Source organism: Alosa pseudoharengus, unplaced genomic scaffold (genome assembly GCF_046254945.1).
Source record: "Alosa pseudoharengus isolate Yale_2024_CS ecotype anadromous, Long Island Sound unplaced genomic scaffold, YU_APseudo_1.1 YU_APseudo_1.1_scf_1, whole genome shotgun sequence".
NCBI classification, from domain to species: domain Eukaryota; kingdom Metazoa; phylum Chordata; class Actinopteri; order Clupeiformes; family Clupeidae; genus Alosa; species Alosa pseudoharengus.
Genome location: NW_027468564.1, coordinates 4,670,389 through 4,697,995, shown reverse-complemented (window position 1 = coordinate 4,697,995; position 27,607 = coordinate 4,670,389). Strand labels below are relative to the sequence as shown.

At 41.8% G+C, this 27,607-nt stretch overlaps 1 protein-coding gene across 8 annotated transcripts in view; it reads right to left on the bottom strand.

Annotated features, from left to right (window-relative positions):
• LOC143135426 (NACHT, LRR and PYD domains-containing protein 3-like) overlaps positions 1–27,607 on the bottom strand; it is a 331,615-nt gene that overhangs the window by 277,852 nt on the left and 26,156 nt on the right. For 3 of the 8 annotated variants that reach the window (XM_076296105.1, XM_076296110.1, XM_076296129.1), the window contains exon 1: positions 2,718–2,814. The exons of 4 other annotated variants lie outside the window; for them this stretch is intronic. The gene's annotated coding sequence lies outside the window, so the exon portion shown is untranslated. Of the gene's footprint in view, positions 1–2,717; positions 2,815–27,197; positions 27,286–27,607 lie in introns of those variants that run through there. One more of the 8 variants, XR_012988994.1, reaches the window with a different exon arrangement.

Here is a 27,607-nt window from a genome sequence, read left to right as displayed (position 1 = left end):
TCACTAAAGAGGGCAAATGTGAAAATAAAAAATATTTAGTAATTGTTCTAATGTATAATGTTCTAATGTTTGACTATATAAATGTTCGCAATCTACCAAGCTAAGCGCTAGCCGAAGGTTGGCTCAACATGTGGCTTGCCCATTAGCTCAAGTTCATGTTGAGTGCTGGTTGCCAGCAACACGTGTCGAGTAGAAGCTAGCTTCTACAAGGAAAAGTTAGCCTCCCTGTTCCCTCCACTTTCACGCTGTGCCTAACGTTAACACGCTTTTCCAAAATAAGTGTAAACTACGGTCTCTGGGGGCTTATTGCTTAATTCGAACACTAACAGGTTCGCCTGCTTATTATATGTTTTGTTATTCAACAGCGGGGGTTTTTCCGTCGTGTTTGACTATATTAACGTTAACGTTAGCAATCTAGCTTCTACTAAGCTAAGCACTACTAGCAGAAGGTAGGCACAGCCATATACAGTACATAATGTCTATTATCTATTAATAATAATATATTATTTCTGTAGTATGTCTATGGGCTCATTATGTGGCTTACCCATTAACACAAGCACATGTTGAGGCTAGGTAATGAATATCGTTTTTCTCTCAGTTTCATACCGACATACCTTTACGGGAACAGGACAGTCTCTGGCGTCTTCAGCGATGAACCAACGTTGATATCTCACGGGGATGGGGAGGGACTCTTCTTCACCGTACGGCCCAGCTCCAATCAGTGCAAAACCTCTACAACGTTTTAGATTGACAGCTGAACGCCAACACAATGGTATTAGTGAGCTGGGACCGGCTGGGACACACGTCGTAAAACTCGCCTCCTACAGACTTTACTGTAATATAATAACAGGATTTATGGACTAAGCAATAGCGGTTTCTCATCTCATCAATAAAGTCTAATCGTAAAAAGCCGAACTTCAAATACTACACAAACATTATCATCTACCGTTGTTTTTCAAGATGGCCGCCATGTTGGAATATTTCTCCCTGTTGAAAGCTTTGGCATAGGCAATCTGATTGGTTGATGCACGGATCACGTATGCGTAGGCAGAAGAACTTCACTCATTTCAATCAATTGTTTCCTACTCAAATTTGAATGAAACAAAAATTTTAACTTTATTTGTTTAAGTTATTCTCACAACCAGTCCCCTAATGAGTTAAACATACTTTCGACATTTAAGTCATTTCAAATTTCTGCTGTTTTTGATTACTCTTAACTTAGTTTGACTAGTAAGATACACTGTTAGGTTTTACAGTGTACACATCACACACACACACACACACACACACACACACACACACACACACACACACACACACATACACACAGCATGCACATACACACACACACACACACACACACACACACACACACACACACAGCATGCACATGCACATACACACACAATTAGAGGGAAGACAAAGAGAGAGGAAGAGTGAGACCTGGATTCTGACATCAGTGTTATTTTCATTCATGCAGTGCATGCTATAATACAACTAGAAGAGACACAACTGAATAAGGAAGCAAGAGTTAAACGATCATAACAAGATGAGTTGTCGTATCAACACAACTAGAAGAGACACAACTGAATAAGGAAGCAAGAGTTAAACGTTCATAACAAGATGAGTTGTCGTATCAACACAACTTAACCTCCTGAGACAGAACAAGTTCGGCCAGTTCTCTACAGGGAGTGTTTGAGACTCCAGGAAATGACAAGATAATAAAACTCAAAACTGTCAGTTCTTTTTTTTTACTAATTATGAGTTGCAGGTTTGGAGGTGTCTGTATGTAACATGTATATGTAATGTTTGTATGGAGTCCAATTTGTAGCCATATTAATAGCAGTTTTAGGTAAGAGCAGAATGGCGATCTCAGTGCCCATACATCTCCAACTATGGATCTGTTTTAGAGGCCGGAATTGTGGTTGGTTCTATTTTAGAACTTCACAGAGTTGAGTTCAAGGAAGAGAAGACAGAATTACCAGCCGCCCAGTTTAGACTTGATTTTGTTTTTGTTTGTCTGTCCCTGAGAAAACTTTACCAGCTATTGTTTTGAACTGAACACCTTGAAGATGCCGCCTGTGTAGTGGTTTTGATAGTTTCTTTATGCACGGGTATGACCCTTCTCTTCCTGGACGCTCTAGAAAGAGTTAAAAATTCATGACAAGATTAATAATTCTAGGTATTTCACTTTTGATTGTATCAACAGGACTAAACTAGCCTTTCACTTGAGGGATGTATCAGAACATTCTGGTTTGAATTTTGTTTATTTTGTGTCATTTTTTTTCTCACAAACTTTTTTATTGTATTTATTGTTGATCGCCTATTTTGCCAGTAAGAGTATTTTCTTAAGCATAACACATTGTGGTTGCTCTGCAAAACTATTCTAAATCTCAAGCTGGGAACATGTTCCAGTATGTGGTCACATGATAAGCAGGAAATCAGCACAAGGACAACATTCAACCCTTGAGTCAAACAGCTACAAAACATTATTTTGTGTCCCTGGCTACCATTCATAGTGTTCTAAGAATTAAGATCTTGTAACTCTACATATACAATCTTCTCTATACATTTCTTTAGAGCAATTGTTTATATGCACAAAGTAAGATCAGTTGCCTATCTTTTATTTCATTCTCACCTTCAAACCAATATTTGATTCATCAATCATCAATCAATATCCAATTCCATTTCACAACAAAATAATTAAAGGCACTCACCTTGAGATCTTTTTAACCACCTAAGATATATTCCATCTGTACTGGCTGATACCCGTTTCAGAATTAATTTTATGTTCCTGCAAGAAGCTGTTATACAGGTTGTACAGCTTAGAAAACTTTCCACCTAAAGTCTGTCCTTCAGAGTTGAGATTGTTTCCTTAAAGACACAGTACGTACGTGGTGTAGGTGTAGAGTATGTGGAAGGGGGAATTTTACACAATTGACAATTGAAGTCGCTTAACTAAGAGTTCCTCAGTACAATAGTAAGGCATGGGTGCTGTGTTCAGTAGCCAGGACCAATTGTGTCCATGAACCTGTTCACTCAGGGTAAGTGTGTTGTTATGTACAGGTTAAGTAAACCGCATTTCCCAGAATGCACTAGGTATTCAGATAGTGTACATGGGAGCAGCAGTGAGAGAGAGAGCTGAGGGACCTGACTGAGAGGAGATCAGTAGAGAGAGAGAGAGCTGAGGGACCTGACTGAGAGGAGATCAGTAGAGAGAGAGAGAGCTGAGGACCTGACTGAGAGGAGATCAGTAGAGAGAGAGAAAGCTGAGGGACCTGACTGAGAGGAGATCAGTAGAGAGAGAGAGCTGAGGGACCTGACTGAGAGGAGATCAGTAGAGAGAGAGAGCTGAGGGACCTGACTGAGAGATCAGCAGAGAGAGCTGAGGGACCTGACTGAGAGGAGATCAGTAGAGAGAGCTGAGGGACCTGACTGAGAGATCAGCAGAGAGAGCTGAGGGACCTGACTGAGAGGAGATCAGTAGAGAGAGCTGAGGGACCTGACTGAGAGGAGATCAGTAGAGAGAGAGAGAGCTGAGGGACCTGACTGAGAGGAGATCAGCAGAGAGAGAGAGAGCTGAGGGACCTGACTGAGAGAAGATCAGCAGAGAGAGCTGAGGGACCTGACTGAGAGGAGATCAGTAGAGAGAGAGAGAGCTGAGGGACCTGACTGAGAGGAGATCAGCAGAGAGAGCTGAGGGACCTGACTGAGAGGAGATCAGTAGAGAGAGAGCTGAGGGACCTGACTGAGAGGAGATCAGTAGCAAGGGCATAGGTTTGGTCTCAGCTTTGGTGGGGACACATCCCCAACTCCTGCTGTCACGATACCAACATTATTGTTTCAATACCAATACCAAGTGAAGAATCTCGATTTAGATAACTTTGCGATTTTTTTCATTTTGATTTGGTTTGGGGGCCCCCACCACCTTGACGGCTTCAGTAATATTGAATATTGTGTGATCATTCACATCAGTGGCAGTCATACAATTTGATTGACCCACACACAACCCCCCCCCCCACACCACACACACACAGAAAGTGATGGTTGTCATAGGTTTCTATTTCATATTTTGGTATTCATATAAACTTTATATACTGTATATTGTTAATTATTTATAGCATTTTATGATCTGCATAATTACTAATAGCTAAACATATTTGGTCATTTGAATACATCATAATGATATTTAAATTATTAGTCTACACTTGTCTTCAATATCATCACATTTGTGGTGTGCAAGTTTAATTGTGTGCCTGTCACTTTAAGGAGAACGCGAACGCAATTAGCTTTCAAACTCGCGGTTTTAGGCTAGTGGAAAATAGTTTTGCATAGTGCAAGGATATGTGGATTCAATTCATCATGTTTGCTATGTCATTAGATAAAATAAATGTTAAAAAAAACTAACAAGTCAAAGAAAAGCTTTCTTGAATGAGATCTGTGACGGCTGCAGGCTGCAGGCCGTTCTTCCTGCTTGCGCGCTCTCTTCTCTCTCTGTCTCCCTTGCAGGTAATTGCTGGCGTGGGCTTGGCTAAGGCATTCCCATTACGCTACTAACCATCAGGTGTATAAAGGGTACACGGTGCACCCCTGGAGGGGGGCTGGGCTGCGTTTGGGCCTTTGGCGTTTTTGGAGAGCTGGCGTCTTTTTCTTTGTTTTTGCATCCATGCATTCACGCACTTACATCTCAATACACTTTTGCTACATGCACCCTTGCGAACATACTGACACTCATTACTGATGAACATAACGTATCGTTTCATTTATGTAATAAATACGTTAAAAGTTGGTCCTTTTCTAGTTTGTCCTCCTTTGTTTGGTTATGGCCCTTTGAGCCAGGCTATAACAGATCATAAAAGGAGAAAAGTGTATCGCAATGTTCATTTCTATAAGTATGGAAATGCACCATAGTTTGTCTTTTATTTATTTGCATTGTGCAGGCTACATTCACAAATACATTAACCTACATGAACAGAATATAGGAACAGGAAAATGTCTCGGATCCATTGTTTATTGCGACTGCAAGATTGGTAGCCCAATTAACAGTCAGTGATGGTGACTTCTATTCTGTGCTATGCGACTGTCTGTGCGGCACACCCCTATTCAACATGACTCCTAACCTTGGTTGAAAGATTACAGAAGCTAGGTTAACTGTAACAATATCCTGGGTAATATCCTAACAGTTAATGCTATTTTCCTTAGTAAAATCCGCATTTGAAAACCTTGTCACCAGTTGCCACAGTCTGTAGTTACTTTGCCTACTTACACTCTGCATAATGAAAACGCTTCGAATGTTCCTTTTCTGCTTTGGCGGCATAGCTGATCTACAAAGCGCAAAAAGAGGCAAAATGTGCATGCTGAAGGGCAAAGGGAATATTACAATGTTTTACACTGGCCTTTTTTGGGTTATGTATTGCTAGACATCCCTGAAAATTTAGCATACACACTCACTCGCTCGATAACTTAGCATACACACTCGCTCGCTTTTCTGACAGTGTCACTACAAAGTAGGCCTAGGCTATGCTTTGACTCTGTTGTGTGTCAGATAAACCCCCTTCGGTTTCAGCCAATCAAATGACAGTGCTTCTTTTACTGTCGTCCTTGCCATTGGAATAGTCCAAATAGCACAAAGTTCGCTAAAATATTGGTGGGGACAATTTTGTCATCTCAAAATTTTGATTGGGACTAGTCACTAGCGTCCCACCCTAAACCTACGCCCATGATCAGTAGAGAGAGCTGAGGGACCTGGCTGAGAGATCAGCTGTGTGGACTCAAGTCACATGATTTTGATGACTTCAGACTCGACTTGACAAAATTAGAAATTACTTGTAACTCGACTTGGACTTCCATACTATTGACTCAAGACTCGACTCTGACTTTGCCCATTTGACTAATGACTTGTAATGACTTGGGGCATGGGTAAAATTATTTGTATCTTATAAAAACTATTTTCTGCCCATACCTGTCGTGTATTGCACACTAATAAAAAATGTTCCAAACTTGTTTAAGCAGACAACTGGAATAACACACGGCAGGGTACGAAATCGAAGTTTCCTTTTTATTTAACACAGTCACTTCTCTAGCCAACATCACAATACCAAGTGAGACCCCAGTGGCGGGTACTCGTATTTATACTTTAGCGAACAAACCAATCAGAGACCTCCATTATCTCATTACCAATCATAGATGGCAAAACTACAAAACTAATACCTTTTAGTTATTTCTGTGTTCAGAACACCACAGCTCCTCCCCTGTAAAATCTAAACTTCATCTAAAGGATTCTCTTATATACATTTTCTTTCTTTTAACCCATAACTGTGTACAGTATTTCTTTAACAAGTAACCATACAGCTCTTATTACATTTCAGTCCTTTTTTTTTTTTTTACAACACATGCATTTTCAGTTACAGGTTCAGTCTGTCAGGAGGACGTCTGTTTCTCACTGGACGAGTGTTCTGTTCCACAACTGGCAATGGTGGTGGTACTATTGGTTGTTCTTCCACATTGTGTGGTACAGATGGTTGTTCCAAATCCTTGTCTGCATTAAACTCATCAATGTCCCAACCAGTTTCATCACAAGAGTCCATTTAAGTCGACAGAGTTGGATTTCCCTTGATACCCAACATCTGGTTTACATGTCTTTTCACACAGTTTCCATTTACTTCAACACTGTAAGTTACAGGACCCAACACTTCACGTATAACTCCATTCAACCATTTCTCCCCTCCCCTGTAATTCTTTACTAACACCTGTTGACCAACCTTGAAAGACCTGACACAAGGAAGGTTTGGCTCTGTTTCACTTTGCATTCTCTGAGAGAACTGGGGTTTGATAAGTGACAACCTGGTTCGAACTTGTCTTCTCAGAAAAAGCTCAGCTGGAGACTTCCCTGTCTTAGTATGGGGTGTGTTTCTGTATCCTAACAGAAAATTTGCTACACAGTGCTCAAGTGACATACCACCAATAGCTCGATTCTTGGCTAGCGATTTCTTGAGATTTTGCACTAATCTTTTCGCTAAACCATTACTTGCAGGATGGTATGCAGGAGATTTGATGTGTTTTACTCCATTTCTAGTGAGAAATGACTCAAACTCTTGCGATACGAACTGAGGTCCGTTATCTGTTACAACTTCTTTTGGTAACCCCTAAGCTGCAAACAAGTGTCTCAGTGCTTCTATTGTTTTAGCTAATGTGGTAGTGTGCATGGGAATGATATCTGGCCATCTAGCATATGCATCCATCACTACCAAGAACATCTGCTTGTGGTCCTCAGCAAAATCAAGGTGAATTCTCTCCCATGGACTTGAAGCCCATTTCCATGTATGTACTGGTGCAGTAGCAGGCATACTATGCTGCTGCTGGCAAATAGTACACTCACTAACTTCACATTCGATACTCTCATCTAATGTAGGCCACCAGAAGAGACTTCTGGCTAGGGATTTCATCTTAACTATCCCCCAGTGGTGCTCATGCAATTCAGATAGTAACCTATCTCTCAATTTCTCAGGAACTACCACTCGTAAACCCCACAAAAGGCAATCATCTTCTATGGTCAGCTCAAATTTTCTCTGAAAATAAGACTTCAATGATTAATCGTATACGTGCTTAGGCCAGCCTGTCAACACTACCACCTTCAACACAGGATCTCTGTCTGTTTCTTTGGCTATTTCTCTAGCAGTAAGAGGTAAGTCTTCCAGGTAAGACACTCTGTACACTGGGTTTGACACCACATCCCCACTAGGCTTTACAACCTTGATAAGGCATCAGCATTGCTATGCTGCTCTGACCTTTTGTACTGGATTTCATAAGCTGCTAGAATTAGAGCCCACCTTTGCAGTCTAGCGGCAGCCAGAGTAGGCACACCTGTTTTAGGCCCTAACATTTTCAACAATGGCTTATGGTCATAAGAGGAACTTCCTACCATAAAGGTACTCATGAAACTCCATCACTCCAAATACCAGACCAAGTGCCTCCTTCTCGATTTGAGAGTAATTCTGCTCTGTTTTTGTCAACATACGTGATGCAAATGCAATCGGTCTCTCGTTTCCATCTTTCATTTTGTGACTTATTACAGCACCAACTCCATAAGGAGATGCATCACAGGCCAAAATGAGAGGTAACTCGGGGTCATAATGTACTAACAATTTATCAGACTGAAGAGATTTCTTTGCACTATCAAAAGCACTCTGACAGTTCTCTGACCATACCCAAGTTGCATCTTTATGCAGCAATGCTGTCATTGGCTGAATCAGAGTAGAAAACATTAAATGAGGCGGCAAATAGACAAAAACTTGAAGCTTGAGGTTGAAGCTATTTGAGGAAAGACACTGTCACAAACCAAAGTAAAGAGTATGTTTCAGTAATGTGGGAAAAGGGACAAATAATGGCCCTTTTTAAAGTAAAAATGTACACACTATTGTTATCACACACAAACCAATGTGACAATGTTATGAACTCAATATTGATTTCAGTCAAAACTTAGTTTACATGTGGTGTTACTCTGTTTTGTGCTCAGAGATTGGCAGACGTGCGGGTGATGTGTGGTAGGGTTCAGAGAGAAGAGTTGCGACACTCTTTGATGTCGCCGCTATGGTTGTCACGTGGTTCATGTAAGCCCCAATAGTTCCTAAACATACGCTGGCTGTCATGTTCTTCTATGGGACAGACAGCAGCGATTGCATTATTGAACAGTAAATATAAAATAAAACACACACCCAAGTACTTTGTCAGCTATTATTGCATTTTGTTAATGTCAGTTTTGCATTTGGAGAGGCAGGGTGACAACAAAAAACTGTGTATTACTTAGTTTTACATTTTTGGAGGGAAAAGCTTAGTGTTTTGTGCTCAGAGATTGTCAGACATGGGGGTGATGTGTGGTAGGGTAAACGTAACTCTCGCCAAAATGCATCCTAGGATGTTTTTGTGAATGTACCCGAGTCAAACTTTAGTTTAAAAGCATAATTACCACTTTTTAAGCATGTGTTATATGTTTTTTAAAGAACTAAACGGTACCAAAAAGCTTTTCCACACTGGGAACATTTATAACGCTTTTCTCCAATGTGTATCACCATGTGACAATTCAGATATTTGGCATTTGCAAATGCTTTTCCACACTGGGAACATTTATAACGCTTTTCTCCCATGTGTATCACCATGTGACAATACAGATATTTGGCATTTGCAAATGCTTTTCCACACTGGGAACATTTATAACGCTTTTCTCCCATGTGTATCACCATGTGACAATTCAGATATTTGTCAAATGCTTTTCCACACTGGTCACATTTGTGGTGTTTTTTGTCGCTGTGAGTAAGAATATGGGATTTAATAAGGCCTGTGATTAGTGCAAAAGCTTTTCCACAATGGATACATTTATGAGGTTTCTCTCTCTTCCCAGGAGATAATCGAGCTCTTCTTCCTCCTCTTCTTTCTTCACTCTAACCTCCGCTGTTGCCTGTAGTGTTTCAGTGTTAGTAACGTTGGACTCGGCGACGAGTAGTGGTGAAAGTACTAACCATATTCCTCCTCTTTTATATCTTCTTTCAACGCTACTCTCAGCTGATCAACAGGCCGTGGTTCAGTGACGTTACAGCCAGAACTATACGGAAGTCTGAGATCCATGCTCACAACGGACCATATGATCTCTTGCAAATGTTCTATAGCCTACAAGAGCAACACAAAAACAATAACATTTATTTCAAGATATTTTCTAATTTTTCAGGTAAATACGATAACATTAACCGTAACATTACTACATAACTTAATGTGCGTGTAGCAGTAACTTTACAAGGGCTACATTTGCGTTCCTCCTACTCTATAAGATCAAGAAATCGGCCACTGCAATTGAGTCTAAATATGCAACCTACCTCAAGTAACTTAAGTAACTAAATTAAGCTCTGCACATGCACGGAGATAAACTGCTGTTTAGGTTGCACAAAATTTGAAAAAGTGTTCATCCCAAACTTTTGTATTTTTGAACCAACGCTGCCCGTGGAGTACCCAAATGGAAATCCAGACCCTGGAAGTCTAGAAAGTTTACTTTTTTTCATGCATTATATCCTACACCAAACCATCCTTAATTTCTGGGTAATATGATGAATTTTCTTATGGGAATCTAAATATTGGTCTTTACCCTCTCTAAAATATACCCAAAACCCCAGACACCGGATCTCAAAGATGATTTATTGTAGGTGAACTTCAGAGGTCAATACATGGGGATGGGTGGAGTTACAGTGTACTGCAGCCAGCCACCAGGGGGCTCAGGACTTCCACTGGATTTAAATTTAACAGACGATGCTGTGTCCAGTTCTATATTTACAGTCATGGGCGGACTGGCCATCTGGCATACCGGGCATTTTCCCGGTGGGCCGACGCACCTTTTGGGGCCGATAGAATAGGCTATATATATAATGTAATTATTTTGGCCAACGATCGGCCCAAACGAAGGACAATCAGCGGCCCATTGGTTACATTTCAATATTGACACTGGACTGATCCAATAACAGCTCACGTCAGGCCCCACCCCTCCCATTTTGGCTCAGAGCCAGGATTCTGTGAGCGCATCAAAAGTTAATCTAAATTGCCTACACGAAATTGCGGCGGGTGCCGGTAGTGACAATTGTGCAAAATGAACACCAATGTAGAAGCTTCAATACAATATAGCAAGTAGGCTAGCATATGTCAGCAACATGTTGAAGTTCGTTGAGTTTGAACGAGGATATACAGAGCAAGGGACAGTGAGCAGGTGGTGGAGAGTGCGAGCCTAGTTGAGGCTACATGATAAGAACTCAGTGGTGTAGCAGGTAGGCTGTGACATGCCATGCTGACTATGATGATTATGATGACTTATTAATTGCGATAATGTAATGATATGGTTGCCTAATGATAACATAGTAAAGCCGTGCTGTGATTATGATAACAAATAGCGCAACTTAAATTTTCTAAATGAATGATTTGCAAACCCGGACAGCAAAATAGTGTCAAGTCGACGTTAATTGTTGGTCAGATTGATCAGTTTCCATCAGACGCCCAAAATTCAACATCGATGGCATGAGTGGTGGTTCTATCTTGGGAGGGTTATCATGGTAAAGAAGGGATAAAAGACTGTAGACTGACGGAAACGTAGGTTACAAAACGTCACGTCATGCACAAGCCAACTAAGCTACAGTATATATATAACCTATAGGCCTAGGCTACTGTCAGACACTAAAGAGAATTAGTTCATGTAGCTGTACTGTTCCAAAATGTACCAGCAATGTAGGTAGGAAGTATAGCCTACAGGAATAAAATATTTCCAGCAACAGCCCTGTTTATTTTGTGTTGTTTCAGTTGTCCTACAGTGATAACTGGTATAAATTACATTAATGTCTAAGACAATCTGGGTAATTTAACTCTTTACACATAGGCTTCAGTAATTTTTGGTGCTGCTGTCAATTGTCCAATTGCTGTCCATTGAATAATTTGAAATGATACTTTGAATTCAAGCAGAAACTCTTCTTTAATAATTGCTTGTTAGTCTACTTGAATATGGAGATCATATGCTCCATGCCTACCTCTGATCAGTCAGAGAGATAACCAATGAGGCCTATATCACTTTCAGTGCTCCATGACAGTTGAAAAGATATGCATATTTAAGGGTAATGCAAAGATTTTGTATTTAATTAGGTGTGCCCGACCGATTTGAGGGCCGCTTGGGCCAAATATGCCAGGGCCGATTTTTGGTGCCAGTCCGCCCCTGTTTACAGTCAATGGTTAGAATGTGGGTTTTAAGATCGGACCTCCGTGCAAAGGCTTTTCCACACTGGTCACGTTCATGAGGCTTCTGTCCAGTGTGAACTAGCATGTGGGAGTTAAGATGTGCAATTCATGCAAAAGCTCTACCACACTGAATACATTTATGAAGCTTCTCACCAGTGTGAATAAGCATGTGGGAATGAATGTGCACTTTGAGAAAAAGCTTGTCCACACTGTATATGTTATCTGCCTCAGACTTCATTCCTCAGGGGAATCTGGGCAGGTACAAGGCCTCAGGCTGGGTTGGAAAGAAGTGGAGATACAGAAATTATGTCTTTCTCAAGCGCTGGACGTTTATTTCTGAGCGCTCGAACTACCGTCTCCACGGCAACCCACTACAGTAAAGCAGTGCAACATCTACTGGCATGAAGTGAAATACATGGAGATGTAGATAAAAAACGTGAAAAAAATGTCCATCCCTGCAAACTTTTGCATTCTGGAACCAATGCAGAAACTCCCTTGGAGAACTCCGTGGACCTCGGTGAATGGAATTCCTCGTGTTTGGCAAACCAAAACACACAACTACGCATTACTGCCCCCTCTTGGTAGAGTAGAGTTTCACTGCAGAAACATGGATGGATAGTCCAGCGGCAACATTCTAATTGTTTACAGTCTATGATGTAGAAGTATAGATAGATAGATTTCAAATAAACACCGGAGATGTTGAATTCCTAGTGCTATAGCTATTGTACTTCACACAGCGGCCAATGAACAAGCAGGTCTATTTACAGTCAAAAACAAAATCACTAACAAAAACATCACTAACAGGGGGGTTTTCCAAGTACGTGGTTTAGTGACAAATTAACTCAAAGTGGTAAACCTCCTACAACAAGAGCCCTATGACATTGTTTTTAGGAGAATGAAGCCATACAGCTGTTCTATTAGGTTTACCATTTATTCTGAGTTAACTTGTTTGTCACTAAACCACATACTTGAAATACCCATCAGAACAGCCTTCAAGAGCATTTCATAGGGGCTTCATTGAATTAGGCCCATGAAACCTCTAGATATATTTATTCAACACAATGATGCACAAATGAGGATAAATCAGAAAACATATGATGTAATTAAATAAAACATGCAGAGACATAAAAACAAGTAGGCCTACATTTCCTGCATATTTACACAGATATAAACAAACATAAATAAGATCCCTTTTCCAAACCCTCTTCCCTCTTGTACATTTATTTCACATGGGAAACAAACCTTCTTACAACTTATTCAGGGTTACATGAAAATGCATGTTAGTAAATAATCTTATCAATTTTACATGGAGTAGCATGTTTTTATTCCCCCCTCTTGTTTCATTAGCTGGCAGGTTTACCACAACATAACCAAAGTGTTCAAACTATAAGAACCAGAGAACCGGAGTGTTCACACTATAAGAATCGGAGTGTTCACACTATAAGACTTGCCACTTGAGTGAAGGGCTCAGTCATGAGGCTGGTCTCTAGTGTGAATCAGCTTATGGATATTAAGATATGACATCTTGTGTTTGCATATCACATCATATGAAATGATTAAAAAAAAAACTTTTCCACACTGAATCAATACATGTATGATGCTTCTCTCTGGTGTGTATTGAATACAAGTTGAAAACAGAATACTTCTAGATTTGTCTGTGGAATACATCTACAGTAGATTTGTGTATTCATTTGTGTATTCTGAACGTATGAGAGTTAAGCTTTGAAATAAGTGAAAAGTGCTATCCTCACTGGCCATATTTATGAGGCTTCTTAGCAGTGTGCACATGTCTATATTTTAAGAAATTACTTTTTTGAAAAAGTTTTCTTACACTGGGCACATTTATGAGGCTTTGCTCCAGTGTGTACAAGCATGACTTCCAAGAGATGACATTTTTGAAAAAGCTTTTCCACACCAGGCACATTTATGAGGCTTCTCTTGAGAGTGTATCAATATATGGGATTTAAGATATGAAATCATATAAAATCCTTTCCCACACCAGGCACATTTCTGAGGCTTCCATTGAGAGAGTATCAACATATGGGATTTAAGATATGAAATCATATAAAATCCTTATCCACACTGGGCACATTTATGAGGCATCTCTCCAGGGTGTGTCATCTATGGGATACCAGAGCTGATCTATGTGAAAAAAGTTTTCCACACTGAGCACATTTATAAGACCTCTCTCCAGTTTGTACAAGCATGATTTTGAGTTTTGAGATTTCTGAAAACCCATTCCCACATTCGATATATTTATGAGGTTTAGTGTGACTAAGCATATTCAGCTCCCATTCAATATATTTATGAGGTTTAGTGTGACTAAGCACATGCTAATTAAGCTCCCACATTCAATATATTTATGAGGTTTAGTGTGACTAAGCATATGGTAATTCAGCTCCCAACTTTGATATATTTATGAGGTTTAGTGTGACTAAGCATATGGTAATTCAGCTCCCAACTTTGAATACAAGTTTTTCCACATTTATCTTAATGAATTTCTTGACAAGATGCAGCAATTTCTTTTAATGGATACAAAATGCAACACACATTGTGAAACACTAAACATGTCCACTGTTTTCTGGAATCGATTTGTTTGACATTATGGTGGTAATGAATTTCCAAATGTATGGACAAGCTAAATGTTACTGTTTATGTGTGTATGTAGGTAGCTAGACATCATAGTAATGCAAAAACCTGCAAAAAATGGCTGCAGTTCTGAGGGTTAAATTAAGAGGTGGAGTGATTGTTTTTCAAAAAATATTTCTCCTTCAACAGTTCATATGTTATCTTTAACCTATTTTCAATTATATATAGGGTTAACATGATTTGTAAATCATAAATCTGATATTGATGTATTTTAAAAATGCATATGTGGTTGGAAGCCAATAAAGGTAGTTAGACATCATAGTATTACAAGAAATGTCTGAAGTTTCCACTCACTGTCAATTACATGTGCAGTACCCTAACACCAAGGTTTGTCTTTTTTTGGCCATTCAAACATGTAGATTTTCATTCACATAATTACTAGGTTGTTGCCTTTTCTAACCAGTAGGTGGCAGTCCAGGATAAGAAATAGAACGTTGAGTAGAAAAAGACCTAATTGAACAGTAGGAAAAACGGGGGGAAAGAGACACTACGCCCATGACATTTTAAAGAATGACAGTCTAAACGTTTGCAAGTTAAAACGGTAGGTAAGTCAGTAGGCCTACATCGATGTTTGGTGGCTATAAGTCTGTCGGGGATTTGACAGGCTAGAAGTTTGCGATTTATAAGGCTACCGCAACAAATATTTAGCCTATAGGTAAGACCGTAGCCTACGATGTTTTGGTGGCTAGCTGGGTAGTACTGTATTTCAGCAGAGTTAACAGGCTAGAAGTTGGCATTTTATCTTAGGTAATGTCATGTATGAAAACTACATTGAAATGTAGAGGCAATAGGCTACTGACAATACTGGCGACGGCGGCCATGTCATCAGTGTGCTAACTCGTAGCCTACCTCCGTATTGCGTTGCATTGTTCGTTCAGCATGATGCGCGCTTCTGGGTAGCCCTACTCAGATTAGTTGCATTGAGGTGACACCAGAGCCCGACTACCTATTACAAATTCTCTGGTGATACTTCAGACTTGACTTGATTGATGCTCCCGTCAGCGTCTGCCTCCTTCAATCATTGATAGCCAGACTGCACTGTGTCAAAATGTCACTTTGAAAATGTGATTAATCAGCTTTTTTAACGCATTAATATTTCTATGATCAATTAATCAAAATGAACGTGTTTTTTGACAGTTATACTACTGCAATACACCAATCTGTTACATTGTTGCACTGAATGGAGAGATGGCCGTGGTGGTCAATGCATGCCATGTCCAACTACAGAAAAAGGAAGTTTAAAGAAAAAACAAATCACTAAATAAAAATCACATACTCTGTTTTGTTATGGCATAAAAAACATTGGAACAAATAAAACAACAACAGTTTCATCACATCTCCTTTCAGAATCTTTATTTAGACATTTCAAAGTCAGAAACACATTTTATTTACATATTTTATTCTGAAAAACAAGCAACAAGCAAGCATGTTTTTTTCTATGCCAACACATATATAAAAACACTGACACCTCAGATCAGCAAATCATTTTTTCAAAGATAATTCAGCAAATAACTATACTTTAGGGAGAACAGAATACATCATATTGTTGTTGCTGGAACATTATCATAATAGCCTACACACCATTCATTTTTAGGGAAAGAGTATAATATAAAGAAAGCAATTGTTTAGTTTCATTAAACGGTAGTCTATAATTGAATATACATACATACATACATTACACATGTGTATGAACAGGAGTGTGTGACTGGTGTTCCTGCAGTTCTATGGGCCAAAGCTGGAGCTATTGCCATAGTAACAAGCCCTGCTCCACTGCCAGGGCCACAGATCAACAGAATGGATGTTGCTACGGTTACGTGGTTACTGCGGAATGTTACACAGAGTCTTGACTTGATGAATTTAAGTCTGAATTTTGGCAGTTGGTTAAATAGACACCAAACCACACACACACACACACACACAACTTCAAAAATATTAGCTTGATGTGTGTGATATGCCAGTGGGCAACATTAAATCTGATGCAAAGCAAACATAATGTAATCTTTACTGTTTGTAAAAGAGCTTCTTGTGCCTACAAGCCTGTATTACATTACAGTGTCATACAAACCACACACACACACACACACACACAAATCTGAAAATCAGCCCAAAGGAGAATGAGAGACAGAGAGAAAGAGGAAGCGAAGGGACTGAGGGTAGATAGTAGAGAGAGAGAGAGAAAGAGAGAGAGGGAGAGTGAGGGGGGGGGTGGATGTACCTGTTGGAGGAGAGAGAGGGAGGAAAGAAGGGAGGGGGAAAGAAAGAGAAATAGAGAGACAACATACAAACACACACACACTGAATTAGAGAGAGAGAGAGAGGGAGAGAGAAAGGGTAGATGTACCTATTGGAGGAGCTCATGTGATCTTGCACAGGGACACTGAGGAGCCATAATAAATAAATCTAAACCCTGGATAGAGGGGCTCAGTGAATGTGGAGTGGAACGTGTGCAGGTGGGTGAGTGTGTTAGTGGAGACGCTGTAGAAGGACAGAGTGCCGGCCGGCCAGTCCAGGTAAACTCCTGCTGTTCTGGAGCGGGAGGAGGGGGCAGGTATGGCAGTGCGTTTATTATTGTGCAGGACAGAGTAACTGTGATCAGAGTAGCAGTACAGACTCCAGGACTTGGCATTCCGTCCCATTGTGACGTCATCACTGTCCCCTTTCCTCTCGATGCTTTTATAGGCCACAGATATATCAGCTCCATCATCTCCACTCCACTCAGCCTCCCAGTAGCAGCGTCCAGTCAGACCCTCTCTACACAACACCTGAGGATACCTGTAGGAGTCAAATCTCTCTGGGTGTTCAGGATACGGCTGCTGCTCTCTCACACGTGTCACCTTTCTGTTCCCCTCAGAGAGAGAGAGACGTCTGTGTGCTGTGTTTGGGTCCAGTGTGAGATCACAGGCATCTGCAGACAAGAGGAGAGAACATGAGAACACACACACACATGCACAGTGATAACATGAGAACACACACACACATACAGAGAACATGAGAACACACACACATACATACAGAAAGAACATGAGAACACACACACATACATACACACATACACAAACACACACACACATACAGAGAGAGAACAGTACAAGAGGAGAGGACATGAGAACACACACACATACATACAGAAAGAACATGAGAACACACACACATACATACACACATACACAAACACACACACACATACAGAGAGAGAACAGTACAAGAGGAGAGGACATGAGAACACACACACATACATACAGAAAGAACATGAGAACACACACACATACACAAACACACACAAACACAAACACACACAAACACACACACACATACAGAGAGAGAACATGAGAACACAAACACACACACACCATGTCTACACAAACACAAAACACAGAGAACATGAGAACACACACACACACACACACACCATGTCAACACAAACACACACTACCTTACCAGTAAACACACACACACACACCACTACCCTACCAACACACACACACACACCACTACCCTACCAAGAGGAGAGAACATGAGAACGCACACACACACAGAACATGAGAACACACACATACACATACAGAGACATCTGCAGACAAGAGGAGAGGAGAGAACATGAAAACACACACACACACATACAGAGAAACATGAACACACCACTACCCTACCAGCACACACACACCACTACCCTACCAGCACACACACACACACACACACCACTACCCTACCAGCACACACACACCACTACCCTACCAGCACACACACACACACACACACCACTACCCTACCAGCACACACACACCACTACCCTACCAGCACACACACACACACACACACACCACTACCCTACCAGCACACACACCACTGCCCTACCAGCACACACACACACACACACACACCACTACCCTACCAGCACAAACACACACACCCATACACACCATTACCCTACCCACACACACACAAACTACTGCCGTACCAGCACACACACACCACTACCCTACCAGTACACACACACACACACACACATACCCTACCAGTACACACACACACACACCACTACCCTACCAGCACACACACACACACACACACCACTACCCTGCAGACATGAGGAGAGGAGAGAACATGAGAACACACACACACACACACTTCTGCTTACATCACACAAACACAAGAGAGGAGAGAACATGAGAACACACACACACAAACACACAGAGAACATGAGAACACAAACACACATACAGAGAGAGAACAGTACACACACACACTCATACATACCCTACCAGTGCACACACACACCACTGCCCTACCAGCTCACACACACACCACTACCCTACCAGCACACACACACACACACCACTACCCTACCTGCACACACACACACACACACACACACACACACACACACACCACTACCCTACCTGCACACACACACACACACACACACCACTACCCCACCAGCACAAACACACACACACACACACACACCACTACCCTACCAGCACACACACACACACACATACACACACACCACTACCCTACCAGCACACACACCACTGCCCTACCAGCACACACACACACACACCACTACCCTACCAGCACAAACACACACACCCATACACACCATTACCCTACCCACACACACACAAACTACTGCCGTACCAGCACACACACACACCACTACCCTACCAGGACACACACACACACACACACACATACCCTACCAGTACACACACACACACACACACCACTACCCTGCAGACATGAGGAGAGGAGAGAACATGAGAACACACACACACACACACACTTCTGCTTACATCACACAAACACAAGAGAGGAGAGAACATGAGAACACACACACACACACACACACACATACAGAGAGAGAACAGTACACACACACACTAATACATACCCTACCAGTGCACACACACACCACTGCCCTACCAGCTCACACACACACCACTACCCTACCAGCACACACACACACACACACACACATATACACACCACTACCCTACCAGCACACACACACACACACACACACATACACACCACTACCCTACCTGCACACACACACACACACACACCACTACCCTACCTGCACACACACACACACACACCACTACCCTACCAGCACATACACACACACACACACACACACATACACACCCTACCCACACACACCACTACCCTACCAGTAAACACACACATACACACACATCACTACCCTACCAGTACACACACACACACCACTACCCTACCAGCACACACACACACACACACACCACTACCCTACCAGCACACACACACACACACACACACACACACACACCACTACCCTACCAGCACACAAACACAAACACACACACACACACACACACACACACACCACTACCCTACCAGCACACACACACACACACACTCCACTACCCTACCCACACACACACCACTACCCTACCAGTAAACACACACATGCACACACACCACTACCCTACCAGCACACACACACACACACTCCACTACCCTACCCACACACACACCACTACCCTACCAGTAAACACACACATGCACACACACCACTACCCTACCAGCACACACACACACACGCCACTACCCTACCCACACACACACCACTACCCTACCAGCACACACACACACCACTACCCTACCTGCACACACACACACACACACCACTACCCTACCTGCACACACACACACACACACACCACTACCCTACCTGCACACACACACACAAATACACGCCACTACCCTACCCACACACACACCACTACCCTACCAGTAAACACACACATACACACACACACCACTACCCTAGCAGCACACACACACACACACCACTACCCTACCAGCACACACACGCGCACACGCACACACACACACACCACTACCCTACCAGCACACACACGCGCACACACACACACACCACTACCCTACCAGCACACACACACACACACACACCACTACCCTACCAGCACACAAACACACCACTACCCCACTAGCACACAAACACACACACCACTACCCTACCAGTACACACACACACACACACACACACACAGACCACTACCCTACCAGCACACACACACACACACACACACACACACACACACATACACGCCACTACCCTACCCACACCACTACCCTACCAGCACACACACACACACACACCACTACCCCACCAGCACACACACACACCACTACCCTACCAGCACGAACACACACACACACCACTACCCTACCAGCACACACACAAACACACACACACACACACACACACAAACACACCACTACCCTACCAGCACAAACACACACACCAGGGCTCTACACTAACATTTTTTTCCAGGAGCACTTGTGCCCCCAAGTTAAAAAATTTAAGAGCACAGACAAAAATTTGGGAGCACAGTCAGTTCTGTACTTAACTTACACATAATCTAACATTACACTGCAGCTAACAGTTAAACATGCCAGTGCACCAATTGCGAATATTAAGAATGACTGACAACATTTAGGCTACAGGAAACAGGATTTTAAAGATCAGTGCCTACTTTATTTTCAGTCTGTTTTATTTTCCTACATTTTGTTAATGTAAAATAATATAATACATTGCCATATTTGCATTTAGCCTGTATATCAAGTATCCTGCCAAATGTAGGCTAATTTATTTATTTGTGAATCCACCTGTAGCTAATCCAAATATGCCCATGTGACCTATCTGACTGCATACTGCCTAATACTACTACTAAAACAGTCAATTTTCTCTTCCACAAAACATAGTCTAATCAAGGATATATATATATTTTTATACTTTTATTTTTTTTATTTGAAATATCTGCTTTGATGGGGGCAGTAGCCAAACGTTAGGCCTACACTCGTTTTGCACTTAAGCTTGTATTCGGTGTAAACAAACAAGCATGCGTGGAAGCCTGGAGTTGTCAGTAGCGTTCTACCTTTGAATAAAATGGGAGTATTACGGGAAGCTACTTTTATGCCTGTTCGCTACAGCTATATTTTGCATATTGCAGCCAATACGTCAACTGGGCTAAAAAGCATGTTAGGTTACCTTTCCTTCTCTCACTGCATTCTCAGAATCTTATCCTGTTCCTCCTATATCCGATTAATTCGGTGGATAGAAGGCGGAAGAACTCATTTCTTCAATATTTTCATCTTGGCTGGCTAGTCTAACTTTCCGCTTTCTCTGCGCGCTCATGGATTTCATAGAAGCGACTACTACTATCGAGTCCCAACGCGAAACTGCTAACGTTGATGGGAGGTGTAGTTTTATGCTGCATTCGCGACGTGATTCTATGGTTCGCACCAGTACTGTTTCTCGATGTTGCGGTGTATTTTGTAGACAAACATTGACATGGTTAGAAGTCATTCGCACCAGTGCGCCTAAATATTTTTTTGCACTCGCACGTCATCATTTTTACTCGCATATGCTGTAGAGCTACACACACTCACCACTGCCGTACCAGCACACACACACACACACCACTACCCTACCAGCACACACACACCACTACCCTACCAGCACACAAACACACCACTACCCCACCAGCACACACACACACACACACACACACACACACACACACACACACACCACTACCCTACCAGCACAAACACACACACACGCCACTACCCTACCAGCACACACACACACACACACACACACACACACACACACACACACACACACCACCACCCTGCAGACATGAAGAGAGGAGAGAACATGAGAACACACACACACACACCTACACACACACACAGAGAACATGAGAACACACACACACATACAGAGAGAGAACATGAGAACACACACACACAGAACATGAAAACACACACACACACACCAAAACAACACAAACACACACACACAGGCATCTGCAGACGAGAGGAGAGAACATGAGAACACACAAAGACACACACACACACACACATACAGAGATAGAACATGAGAACACACACACACATACACACACATATACAGAGAGAGAAACATGACAACACACACACACTTCTGCTCACATCACACACACGTCTGCTAACATCACACACACACACTGAGACACAGACATAAACACACACACCCTCTCACACAGAAACAGAAACACACACACACACTTCTGTTCACATCACACACACACAATCCTGCTCACATCACACACACACACACACACACTTCTGCTCACATCACACACACACACACACAGACACACATTTCTGGTCACATCACACACACACACACACACTTCTACTCACATCACACACACACACACACACACTTCTCACACACACACTTCTGCTCCTATCACACACACTTCTGCTCCCATCACACATACACACACACACACTTCTACTCACATCACATCACACACTTCTCACATTAACACACACAAACACACATCTGCTCACATCACACACACACAGACACACACATTTCTGGTCACATCACACACACACAGACACACTAAAAACACACACAAAATAGCTACACACAATGCTGTAACATACACACACACAAACACAAACATTCACACAGGTTAGCAAACCTTGCTATCACACACACACACACTTCTGCTCACATCACACACACTTCTGCTTACATCACACATACACACACACTTCCGCTCACACAGAAACACACACATACTTCTGCTCACATCACACACACACACACACTTTCAAGCACACCATACTATAACACCCACACAGAATATTTTGTGGCATGTCATGTTTTACAAAATACACACACACACACATCTACAAGACTCCCATACACACATTCAAGCTAAAACATGTGAATGATCAAATACTAAATAAACAATTAACTTACATTTCAGCAAACGTGGTCGTGCTCTGTCTAAAGAAGAGTGGTCAGTTCTGTAAGAAAAACAAAATGTCACACACGGTCAGTTCTGAAAAACAAAATGTCACACACACGTACTATTTGACAGATCTCAACGCTGCTCTTTTACTGATTGTGCCACCTGTGAAATGTGATTTATTATCCCACAGAAACTAGCCTGCTGCCGTACATGTTTTTCCTGATATAAAGTAATGAAGTAAATCTCTTTCCAGCTGTCTTTATCGCATACAAAGGCAGGGCTGTACGTTAACTTTTTTTGCAAGTAGCACTGGTGCTACAGAGGTTAAAAGTTTTGTAGCACCAGCCACAAATTCTGTAGCATCGATATAAAACCTCTAAAATCTCTAAAAACAATCACAAGTAAGTTCATCAATTGTGGTTGGGATCTAGGCCTACTGCAACTGGATTGATAAAAGGTCATGTAGTTGCAAACATCTCACCTGGTTACATTGTGTTTGAGATTAACAAAAGCTATCAGCATGATGTGTTATTTGTTTTTTGTGATTTTGTAAAAACAAAAAAAACAATCCCTGACAGTTCCATGCAGTTCGACTTTTCAACAGGTAGGCCTATCAGGAAAACAGGTCGCCATGGATTTTTTGTTATTTTTTTATACATACAGTATGCATTGGAAGTCAGTTCATTTATTTTTGAATACTGTAAGTAGAAGATATGCTGAAGATTTTATTCCACTAAGATTTAATGCACGTTTAGTTCATATGTCTAAGTTTTTAGATTAGAGTAGGCCTACATTCAACCTTATTGTCATTGCACGAGTGAAATATCGTTTTACATCTAACCAGTGGTGCAAATGAGTAGGCTAACTGACATGTCAAACAGTGCACCCATGAAATGCATCCCTAGACTGTTCCATACACATAGGCTACAGTAGGTAGCCTACTGAATATAGCTGAAGGTTTGTGGCTAACGCAGTCGTAATTAAAGTGTCGTGAAGGTTTTTTCCCGAACCGATCATGTTCTTGTATATGTTATTAAGCACTACTAAGCGATACTATGTTACGCATAAAGCATGAAGTGGGCTCATATTGACAGATATAAGCGAACATCCCGGTGGACTTTTTTCTTCGAAGTTTTAGATCTGAATGGTACCGTTTGGATACTAAGTTGTTCGTTTTAAACTGAACTAAAAGTGCAAAGCAACAAGGCGATTGCCACAAACTTCTACTTCTGCGTGCCTAATCTGAATTCACCTCAGCCCGGTCGGAAGATACTTTCGCTTTAGGCTTCGCCGATTCGCGAGGACAATTTGCAAGGTATTGTTTGATTTGGAGTTGGATTGTTTGGATACTAGGCCTACAAACAAGTAGACATGCTTTTTAATCGCGTAGACTGCAACTACCAAGTTGAAATCAAAGTAGCCTATTCCCCTCTCACAGAAGCAGCCTATACATACGCAAGTGTTTCACAGGGAGCCTACACCGGGCGCGTAGCCTAACTGAAGCACTCCGTTCGCAACGCGCAAAAACAGAAGACGGGTCTATTTTTTTAACGTAGCCTATGCACCGCTATCACATCTGGTGTAGCCAGCTGCACTGATCACAGTAGAAGGTAATTGCTGTAGCCTCCCTGTCAGTCTCACACGCATGCATTGTATTGCCATCAGCAAAACTGTATCGCACCAGTGCTACGTTGGTAAATCATCCATCGCACAAACTCATTTTTTTGTAGCATGTGCGACATATATGTCGCACTGTACAGCCCTGAAAGGCATCCAAGGTGACGCCTCAAGACCCCTCTAGTTCTCAGGAGACAATCATGAAGTAAAATGCCCCGACACTATCTGTCCTTTACTTAGATTAGAGTTAGTGAGCAACCTGAGGACTCCCTTTGAATAACAAATGCACTTTCCAGCAGTGAAACTCCATTATTTAATGCAGGGGTCTCAAACACCCGGCCCGCGGGTCAAATCCGGCCCGCGTCCGGCCCAATTCCGGCCCGCGACGTATGTCAAAATAATAATGTAACCCGGCCCTTGAGACTATTTTTAATTGCGACAAACAACGATACTGATTAAAATAGACGATAGTTCCAAGTACAGTGACAAATCTCATTTGCTAGACATCCAGTGCTTCATTCAAACCCAAAATCGCTGCGCAAAGTTTTAAGGAAATAGGCCTACTTGTATTACACGCGAGAAACACAAAGACGTGCATTTGTAATGACGCGGAAGCGATGCAGGCCATAGTGTTGCATACATTGAAGCAGAAATTAAGCAGAAATAGGCCTACACCAAATGTTGAAAAACGTTTACGTGTGATGAAGTCTTAGGTAGGCTATGTTATTCACCTATTCTAAATCTGAAGGAGAATATCCTTTTGGAGATTATGATCGATCGTCTATTGAATGGAGGTGGGTCTGCGTGTACGACGGTGTCCACTAAGCATACCATGCTTATTTCGACCCTCTGCCCAACATAGCTTGGAGGTTGCAGTGTTAATCGTGATGATAGTGTCCGTAATGGACGTGGTACAGACAGCAGGGCTAGTAGAAATAGGGCTGTAAACTACAAAGTCACCCGCAATATAATGCGAACTTCTGGGTACTCAGATTACCCGCGATAGGAACTGATTTGACCAGAATACTTTATTGTAGGCTAGGCCTTGTGGTTTAGAAACCATATACATCTTAGGTGTTGATATACATCTTAGGTGTTTTCCTGTTAATTTGTTATGTGGGTTATATGAAAAATGGAAAGTAAACCTGCTCAAATATGTTCATCCAGTATTTACTGAAAGGTGCATAATTTGTGGTGCTTGCCATCCAGTGGCAAATTAACTTTTGTTTATACTCAAAGATTTTTACATTTACAGTAGGACTTTATCTCTGACCACTTTCAAGCCATGGCCTTTTGAAATGTTGATATAAAAATCCAATGGTGTTGCTTTCTTAACCCTGACACCTATAGTTTGCCAGGTTTAAAAAAGTTATGAGAGGAAAATATTTTTATTTGGTGTGTCTAAAACTAGATAAAAACACTTGCACTTCCTGTTTGCAGTTTTGTGTGGTATTTGAAAAAAAGAACATTGCATTTTCAGAAATAGCCGGCCCTCCAATCAGATGACGTTGGCAGAATTGGCCCCCAGCTCATTTGAGTTTGAGACCCCTGATTTAATGCATGATCAGGGACCACCAGCAACACCTTCACGATCCACCTGTGGGCCACAGACCACTTGTTGAGAACCCTGAATTAATGATCGGGACTCTGGACAGCCACAAAAACAGCAACTTAAACAGACTAGTCCAACCGCAAGGACACAGGAGGGAGAGGAAAGGAACGTAGCTCTCTGTTTTGTTTGAACTTCAACAGAAGTGACATTACCCAGCATTGCTTAGAGTACCTTTAACTTGGCTAAATTTGATCTACTTCATAGGTGTCCTGATATACAGAATTAATAGCCTCTCTGTCAGACATTAAACTGTTCCCTGTCACAGCCTGGAATCTGAGAGGCATTCAAATTCAACAAACAGTGGTAAATGTTTGTGGCAAATATGCTTTCCCTGAACAGTAAGATTTAATACAATTTGGTGTAAAGAGTCCATTTTAACAGTAACTCTGTCCAGCTCCACTGAGTGTTCAGAAATGTTTGCACAGAACTCAAGACAAACAGAAAGCAGAGGTTCCTAAACTTTCAGCTATGTTTGCAACACACCTCTAAACTATCTTTGAACGCATCTCTAAATATTTGCATTGGATTGTGGATGCTATTATAATACACATTTGAAAATAGGCCAGTACACTCGGTATGAAGAAATAACTATGGTCTCCACAATGTAGACAATGTCTAATGTGCAACACTAGGGTTTCTTTCTGAACATACCTCAGTATCTCCAGTTTACAGACAGGATCCTCCAGTCTAGCAGATAACAGCTTCAGTCCTGATTCTCCAGGATAATTGTAGTTGAGATCCAGTTCTTTTAGATGAGAGGGAAAGGGGGTTGAAACCAGAAAACCACAACCCTTCTCTGAGATGAGACAATCAGAGAGCCTGAGAGACAGACAGAGAGAGAGAGAGAGAGAGAGAGAGAGAGAATGTCCTTTTCATTGTTTTTACATGCATCAACTGGTGACATTGTGTTAATTGGCGATATCTAAGGACATCCGCACTTGGACACTCCGCTTTTTGCTCTGAATTGTCCAGTGTGAGCATCACATTTGACAGCTATTGAGTGAGAAAATGGAGTAAGTAGAGTAGGGTGAATGTTCAATTCAGCATATGACATAATATGAACGAGAGGGCTCTGCAAAATCACTGTGTGCACAAGCACCTAGCCTCTCTCAACCTGAACTTGGCTCTCCGGTGTCGCGTT